This window comes from Pagrus pagrus, assembly GCF_965226575.1.
Source record: "Pagrus pagrus genome assembly, contig: HAP1_SCAFFOLD_73, whole genome shotgun sequence".
Lineage (NCBI taxonomy): Eukaryota > Metazoa > Chordata > Actinopteri > Spariformes > Sparidae > Pagrus > Pagrus pagrus.
In genome coordinates this window covers 263,098-271,671 of record NW_028175390.1, presented here as the reverse complement: position 1 = coordinate 271,671, position 8,574 = coordinate 263,098, and the positions used below count along the sequence as shown (strand labels likewise).

General features: G+C 46.2%; 1 long non-coding RNA gene across 1 annotated transcript; it reads left to right on the top strand.

Annotated features, from left to right (window-relative positions):
* The first annotated feature begins 4,558 nt into the window (after window positions 1-4,558).
* Window positions 4,559-8,326, top strand: LOC311253928. Its single transcript, XR_014622060.1, has 3 exons — window positions 4,559-4,604; window positions 6,044-6,187; window positions 8,169-8,326. It is a non-coding gene; the product is annotated as an uncharacterized lncRNA (long non-coding RNA).
* The last annotated feature ends 248 nt before the right edge of the window (window positions 8,327-8,574 follow it).

Genomic DNA, 8,574 nt, shown 5'->3' with positions numbered 1-8,574 from the left:
GCTGAAGGAGTGGAGGGAGGCTCGGGTTCCCGTGGCGTCTCTGCTGGTGACGGCGGTGGACAGCGCGGGGGAGGAGGAGTCTACCCTCGCCGACCTGAGCCAGTCTGCGGAGCCTGCTCTCGGGCACCTCTCTGCCGCCCAGTCCAGCCAGCTGTGCCAGGTGTTCCAGCGGGTCGCCAAGCTCTTCGCGGCCAACCCGGGGAAGACTGACCTCGTGGAGCATGTGGTCCGGCTGAAAGACAAGGGGCCGGTTCGTCAGAGGGCCTACCGGGTGCCCCAGCACCTGGTGGCCAAACTTCAGAAGGAGGTGGAGGAGATGCAGCGCTTGGGGGTGATCGAGCCGTCGCAGTCTGAGTGGTGTAGCCCGGTGGTCATTGTGGGGAAGAAGGACGGTTCCCTGCGCATCTGCATGGACTTCAGGAAGGTCAACGCCATGTCAGAGTTCGACGCCTACCCGATGCCCCGGATCGACGACCTGCTGGAGAGGATTGGTCGGGCTAGGTTCATCACCACCCTGGACCTCTGTAAAGGGTACTGGCAGGTACCCCTGGAAGCGTCCAGTCGTCCCTGCACAGCGTTCCAGACACCTGCTGGCCTCTTCCAGTTCACGGTGATGCCCTTCGGCCTACATGGAGCACCAGCAACTTTCCAGAGGCTGATGGACCGTGTCCTGCGGAGGTGTGAGGACTGCAGTGCTACCTACCTCGATGACGTGGTCATCTTCAGTGCCACCTGGGAGCAGCACCTGCATGATCTGGAGCGAGTCCTGGGCCAGATCCAGCAGGCAGGCCTGACGCTGAATCCAGCCAAGTGTCAATGGGCCTGGGAGGAGGCGAAGTACTTGGGGTACCGGCTTGGACGAGGGGAGGTCCGACCACAGGTGGACAAGGTCGAGGCCATCCGTAGCTGCCCACGCCCTCGCACGAAGAAGGAGGTGAGGTCCTTCTTGGGCTTGGCCGGCTGGTACAGGAGGTTCGTCCCACAGTTCGCCACCCTCGCAGCACCTCTGACAGCACTGACGGCGAAGGACCAGAGCAACCCGGTCATCTGGAACGAGGACTGCGAGGCGGCGTTCCAAGCTCTCAAGGCCTGTTTGTGCTCTTCGCCAGTTCTGAGGAGCCCTGACTTCAGCCAGCGGTTCCTGGTTCAGACCGATGCCTCAGCGGTGGGACTGGGGGCAGTCCTGGCCCAAGGTGAGCCTGGTGACGAGCGACCGGTGCTGTACCTGAGCCGGAAGCTGCTGCCACGGGAGACCAGGTACTCCACTGTGGAGAAGGAGGGCCTGGCCATCAAATGGGCCCTGGAGAGTTTGAGGTACTACCTGCTGGGGAGAGAGTTTGACTTAGAGACTGATCACAGGGCTCTGACCTGGATTAACTCCATGAAAGACCACAACAGTCGTCTCACCCGCTGGTACCTCTCTCTCCAGCCGTTCCAGTTCCAGATCCGACACCGAGCGGGCAAGACCAATGTTGTGGCAGACTATCTCTCCAGGTTGCCGCACATCGTCAACCTCGGGGAGGAGGGGGATAATGTGGCGGAGCGCTGTTGAACGCCCGTCATTTCCTGACCGGCGCGCTCTCTCTGTCAGAGAGTGCCGGTGGGGCGCGCTGCGCCCTCATTGTTCCGGCGGAGCCAAGCTCCTTATCACCTGTTTCCCCGCCGGCCGCATCTCGCGGTCCAGCAGTGACATAAACTTTTTACCCTGAACTCTGTTCTCCCCTCCGTGGGTCGTCGAGGGTGCACACTCGGCGCCTACGCGACACGTACACACACACACACACACACACACCTACACACACGCTCACCTGCTGTTGCTGCAGAGGTCTGTCTCGGGTTCACGGGCCGAACCGAGGCAGTTCCGGGCCACGTCATAAGTAGCGCACTGTGGCGCGCTTCCATGGGTCAGGTGACCATGGACTAAACTATGTGTGTTAATTGTTTTGAAATATTGTTAATGTATGTGTTCTGTGGGAAAAGTGGCACAGCTATATGAGGGGTTATTAGTGCCACAGTACTGGGGTTAGATTTAAAGGGGTTCTGTTAGTTTTGTGCTTTCCCAGATAGCATACGGATGTGGGCCACTTCAGGCAACAATCCGGCACTGTAGGCATTCTTCTGGCCCGCACAAAACAGATGTGAGCCTAAACTGGCCCATGTGGTAAATGCTACATTCGGCCCTTATATCACAAAACAGATATGGCCCATCTTTGGCAAATACGTGGCAGAGTAGGGAATGGTTATTCCTTAAGTGAACCAAGGCTGGGCCACATATGGTTCAGCACACGTGGCCCACCTTTGCTGAAACACATTTGGGCCAGTTTTGGGCAAAAGACGGCAAATTAGCATCGACTAATCTGGATGTGAGCCTAAAGTGGCCAACATATGAGAAAATACAAGTGGCCCACCTTTGCTGAAACACAATTGGGCCAGTTTTGGCCGAAAGACAGCAAATTAGCATCGACTAATCTGGATGTGAGCCTATGTGGCCCACTTATGAGAAAACGCATGTGGCCCACCTTTGCTCAAACACAATTGGGCCAGTTTTGGCCAAAAGACGGTAAGTAAGCATCGACTAATCTGGATGTGAGCCTAAAGTGGCCCACTTATGGCTCCACACACGTGGCCCACCTTTATTGAAACACATTTGGGCCAGTTTTGGCTGAAAGACGACAAGTTAGCATCGACTAATCTGGATGTGAGCCTAAAGTGGCCCACATATGGTTCCACACAGGTGGCCCACCTTTGTTGAAACACATTTGGGCCATTTTTGGCCGAAAGACGGCAAGTTAGCATCGACTAATCTGGATGTGAGCCTAAAGTGGCCCACATATGGTTCAGTAACATTGTGGGGTCCATACTTTGTGAAGTACAAATGTGCCAGGACAAGAAAAGACAAGACAAGTTAAGTTAAGTTAGTTTGCTTCTCTCATTGAACCGCTGTCCACTATTCAGGGTATAGGGGATAACAGGACCCAAATGCAGACTCAAATGGAACAGTTTATTATTTTAGAAAGAGGTAAATAAACAGGTAATCAAAGTCCAACAGAAATAAAGTAGCAACAAAAGAGTCAACGAGCCTAAGTCTCGGACAGGGGAAAAAACAAGGAATCCAAAGTGCAAAGTGCAAGTAGATATTCCTTTTTCGGTGGAAATGTTCCATGATGGGCATGATTGGCAATGTTGCAGCATGAACGACCTGCAATATTGATCCTTCACTCATTCTGGAAGAAGCTCGCCACTAATGGAGCCCCCGTCCAGCTTCTTTGCTGGAGCTTGAAGCAGTTAGAGGACTGAAGACCTTTAGGCCTGAACTGCCTTAATTGTGTTCTCCACTATGGAGGTGAGAATTTTATCCAAGCTAATGTCTATCATGAACAACACATCCCCATGGCAAGCCCGGATGTTGCACCCATGATACAAAGAGAAACAAAACCGTTCATAAAAATCTGAGAGAAAAAAGTTAACACAACAAGCGGATGGTGAATTCTGAGAGTTGTTATCCGTCTGATACCAGCAGGAATTACATACAGTAGGCATAGTCAAGTTTAACTTGTTCTTCTCTTAGTGCAATATTATCTGTCAGTATAAATAATATGCTGACTGTGATGAATTTGTTGTTTGTTGATCAAAGTTAATTTATAAAAATATATATATATTGACCAACAATTCTGTGTTTTCTCTGATTTGAGTATATGCATTTTCATGTGTGGCCAATGGAATGTCCTTCCAGAACTTATTCTATGTACAAATCCCTACATGTTCTCATGCTTGTCAAAGCGCTGGTTACTGAGGAAGCGAGTTTGCACACATTGTTGAGTTACATGTGTGTATACGTGTCTGGTTATTAATATGTGTATGAATGTGGTTATTAGAGGAGGATAGTTGGACTGTTATCTGTTTGAATGTGTGATAAGAGTAAGAGAGAGTATGTGCTGTTGTGCACTTCATGATTTGGTGCTCTTGTTCCCTGCTTTTACTAGTGTATTCTGTCTATTTTTAAAATATTATGGTCATCATGTCACTCATATTTCAATGATTTTAATACTGTATCTGCTTTAACTTTACCTGCCCAGGGACTACAGGCGGAACTATAACCTGGCTCAAAGCATCTCTTCTTGTCTTACAAGATTAATGTTTTTTTGTGCATTGTCCCTGTTTTAAATAAATAAATTCAATTCAATTCATTAAATTCACAACATACTGTACATTCCTTGACCGAGTGTGCCAATAAGAGCATAGCCTAGGCCAAGAGTGACAGTTCATTTGTGAACAGAAACCGCTCCCACCTGCTCTCTGTGTCACATAGAAAATGACTGGCAGGTCGACATTGGAAAATGTATTGACCTACATTTACCTGAACATATCACCCACAGTGACAGTGTTTTTTTTTTTTTTTTTTTTTTTTTTATTAAGTCAACGCTATTAAGTCTGTAAGGATCGTATCTTTATTCAAACTCTACTTTCCGTTATGTTTTTTTCCGCTTTAAGTTGGAGTTTTCCAAATTACGAGTCTTTTGAATGCATCATATTCGAATTGACGAAAGGGAGCAAGGGAGCAAAAAGTGCGCGAGCCGGAGATCGAGGAGAGAAGTCACGGTGAGGTGAGTCCCTGAACGAAAAATAAATGAATGAATTTCTGTGGGAAACATTCAGCTCTTATTGTTGGAACTTCACATTGTTTTGTCAGGTTGCCAGTGCTGCGAAAAATGTTAGCTAGTTAACATTCAGTTTTTATACAAGGTTAATATGACCAGGCAGCAGGGCTCGAAATTAACGATGTCCCGGCGGGGACCATAAAAATTCCTGCTGGGACACACTTATATTTTGTCCGGGACAATTACGGGACAGTGAAAAAAAAAATGTCAAACGCTCACTCTCAAACAAAATGCTCAATTCCCTCCTCCGTATATCATTGCATTTCCCTGAGGTTGAGGACTATAATGCAGAGCAGGCAGTTGAGAAGTGGTGGCAAAGTGGTCAGAGAACATGCCGACCCATGTTCAACGACTCTGTGTGAGACAAGAAAAATAAATCTCTGTGGCAGTGAACTTTCCCTCCAGAAAACAGCATCCCTCCCCGCGAGTGAAATAGTCAGACAGCGTCCTGTTTACTGATGGTGATTATGTAATTTTGTACGAAAAACGTAACTTTGTCACTTTCCAGGATGTTTGGTGGGTCAGGATCTCAATCACAACACATTATAACAGCATCCATATGATTATAACAGTCAGAGGGTACATGTTTAAACACATGCCGCTGAAAGCCCCACTAGGATTCAGAGAAGCACAGTACAGAAGCACAGAATGTGTTGCTGCCGTTATTACTGGTACCGGTGCCGCGTCGAGTCTCCCTGATCCTCTCCCCAACACACAGCCGCTTCTAGCCGCAGCGGCAACCTGAGCGGGGTCGCTCTGCGAACTACGGCGCCGCGGAGCTACAGGCCCCGGTCTTCCTACTCCTCTCCCCCACATACAGCACCCTGTGCTGGGTCGCCCAGAGCGACGAGTCTCCCTCCAGCTCTGGAGCTCTCCACGGTGCTGCTAATGGCGGCTTCTCATCGTCTTTCAGACCTTAGACCATAGCTTTAAGTAATACAATTAATTAAAAATGCTGATAGTCTAATACTCGTTATAAAATACTTATAATACAACAACATATACACCCAATCACATTTTATAAGGCACCAGTTTAAAGCTGCCATTCTTAAATTGCTCTGTTTGCTTTGAAGAAGACATACTCTGTGCCGAAATGTCAGCAACCTGCACCATAATAAAAATATCTAAAACTATGTGCTTCACCATCTTCTCCAGCTATTTATCTGCCCCCTGCTCTAAGATGCACCAGTCTGCAATCAGTTTGTCAGCTGAAGGCGAGAGTTTTCCTCCTACAATTTTAGTAATTGGCTGGTCATGGCTAGACTGTTTTCAAACTACATTCATTGCTGCCCAACTATGGGCAGGATATAGCATGTCATGCAGTTAGCCATTTCTCACCATTGTGTGCAATCTATCCAAAGCTTTACAGTTTTCTCAATTTTTAGGAACGGTCAGAAACAATCAATTGACGGCCACTGCAACAGACCAGGAGGTGGAGGCTTACATAAAAAGGTGGCTTCATCTCGCTGGAGACAGGGATGGTGGGAGGAGAGAGAGAGAGGAGAAAAGGCGTGCCACACAGCTCGCACGTAAGTCAGCTACAATACCTATTTTGCAATATATGTGTGATACTGTTCTACAGCAGAAATCAAGATGAAGCTGTCAGCATATGTAAAAAAAAAACGAGCGCAAAGTACAGAACAAATCTCCCCAATTCTAAATGAGCAAATACAATTAAAAAAGGCAGTGTTGTGATTTTTGCCATTTTTTCCGCTATGGTCACTTAGGAATTAGAAGCTTGTTCAGCCACCATGCAGCAAGCATAGCCATTTTCTTGTAAATGTAAAGATTTCACTTGGCAGTGGTGGGACAGTAATGTAAACTGTAACTGGAATTGTCACCCATTGCCTTTCTTAAAAGCCAGTACATGGGTCTGAAAAGTAGGGAAATCACATTTCAGTTAGAAACACATCTTTAATGAAAACTGTATTTGACTTTAGTATAATATTCTATCTACAAAATAAATTAATGAATATGAAGCAACAGCTGAAATATATTTTTAAATATATTAATATTACATGCCATCTCCCTGCTAAATTGAGCTGGAATGAAAGAACCCCCTATCAAACACAAAAACATACTTCTAATGTTAACATGAGTGGATGAAGTTTTGAGTCTTAAGATGTGGTCTTATCTAACCTCAAACTTTTCCCTTTACTGCTGCATTCATGGTCTTCAGCTCCACCATGTGGGCAGGTCTGATGTAACTACACAGCGATTGTGTGAGTGAGGCTAGCTGACTCATTGTCATCTCAGACTTGATATGTGATAGGTTTAATATGTAGGATGGAGTTGCTTCCAACTGAGAGCCTCAGCCATGTTGCAATGGAATATAATACTTACCTTGGCATAATATATAAAGAATAAACCAGGACAGAGAGACCTCACCTCAACTTTTATCCCAACTCTCTCCTCTTGTGAGGGCTTTTAGATCTGAGTATGGCCCCAGTGTTCCGCCAGAGCACCGTGCCATAGCACACAGACCTCTGGTCCAGTAAATGTCCAGTTTTGTGGATACCTATTACGCACCACCAGACTGACAGCTATCTTGGGGGTCCCCATGGAGAGTCATTAAAGAGGAAATATTCAAGATTTTTACCTACTTTTTACTTAAAGCAGAAGTAAGCGATCCGGTCGTTTTGGCTAACTTCCTGTCAGCGGATGGAGTTAGCAGTCCCCGCCCTCTTCCCTACGTCAACACATGCGCGTGCATCCCTTGGCTGCACACACAGAGAGGACCGCCCCTTTATGCCGTTCTCTCTCCTCATTGGATAAAGGTTGTAGGATACAAGGAAAGTTTTCTCCTCGGCTTACAGCAGAGCAGGGTGACTGACAGACCCGTGTTTCGGACCAAACACTCTATATAAGTGATTGCTGTCGGAAGATATAACTATATAAGACTTATATTAACACAAACATTCCGCTTACTTATGCTTTAATGAAACAGCTTCAGAGTAATGTTGCTGGCTTGTTCCAGGGAGAATGGAGGCTCTCTGCCTTCCACCTAGCGTCACTTGGCTGAAAACCAACCTTGTAAGATCAGACCCTCCGACCCAGTATCCCAGCTCTCGTGCTGGCAGCATCATGACACACCAAAACACCCTGTATCCATTATCTTTTTATGAAAGGATAGAACCACACAAATACACACATTGCAACATGTATATGATATGCTCCATTAATTGCATTATGGCTGGCTTCAATGAACCAACAAATGCTGAGGAAAGGTTAGCAAAATAGCAAAAAATCAAATGGCTGTGCACTATTCCCCTTTAACATGAAGACAAACTCAAATATACATTATGTTTTATTACTGTAACTTCAGGTTAAATGTGAAGTTTGTCAGAGTGTTTGATGAACACAATATTGTATAACTTTATATCACTTTACAGGGCCTTTTTTGTTTGGTCTCCTGATAAGGTTTTGTGTTTTGCACTGCAACCATATACAGTAACCACAGTACTGCTTTACTGAGTCAACAAAATATGTTCTTTTGTGCATTTCTTAAAGGGCCAGATGAAGAGGAGACAATGGTGGGGCCATGAGTGAGCGTGTTCCGCAACAGTGTTCCGCAGTCAGAATTTTCATGTTCATCTTCATGTTTGTTTTGTTTGTGTTGTGTTGTTGTTTGTGGCACATGTTAAAAAAATAAAATAGTTCTCTACTGTTCACAAGTTGTTTCTCGTGTCTGGTTTTTTCTTCAATTCTTCAGTAGGTATCTTCATCTTTGACTGAGACCAACAAGACTGGACCATTGCCACCATTTAACACAGTATCTGGAGGTACCATAATGACATGTACAGTAGCCACAAATTCAGACCAGTTCTGGTTTATTTATATGATGTGTTCATATTTGACATAGAACTTTGTCATGGTTTGGTTGTGACTCCAATGTGTACAGGCTAGACAAGATCAT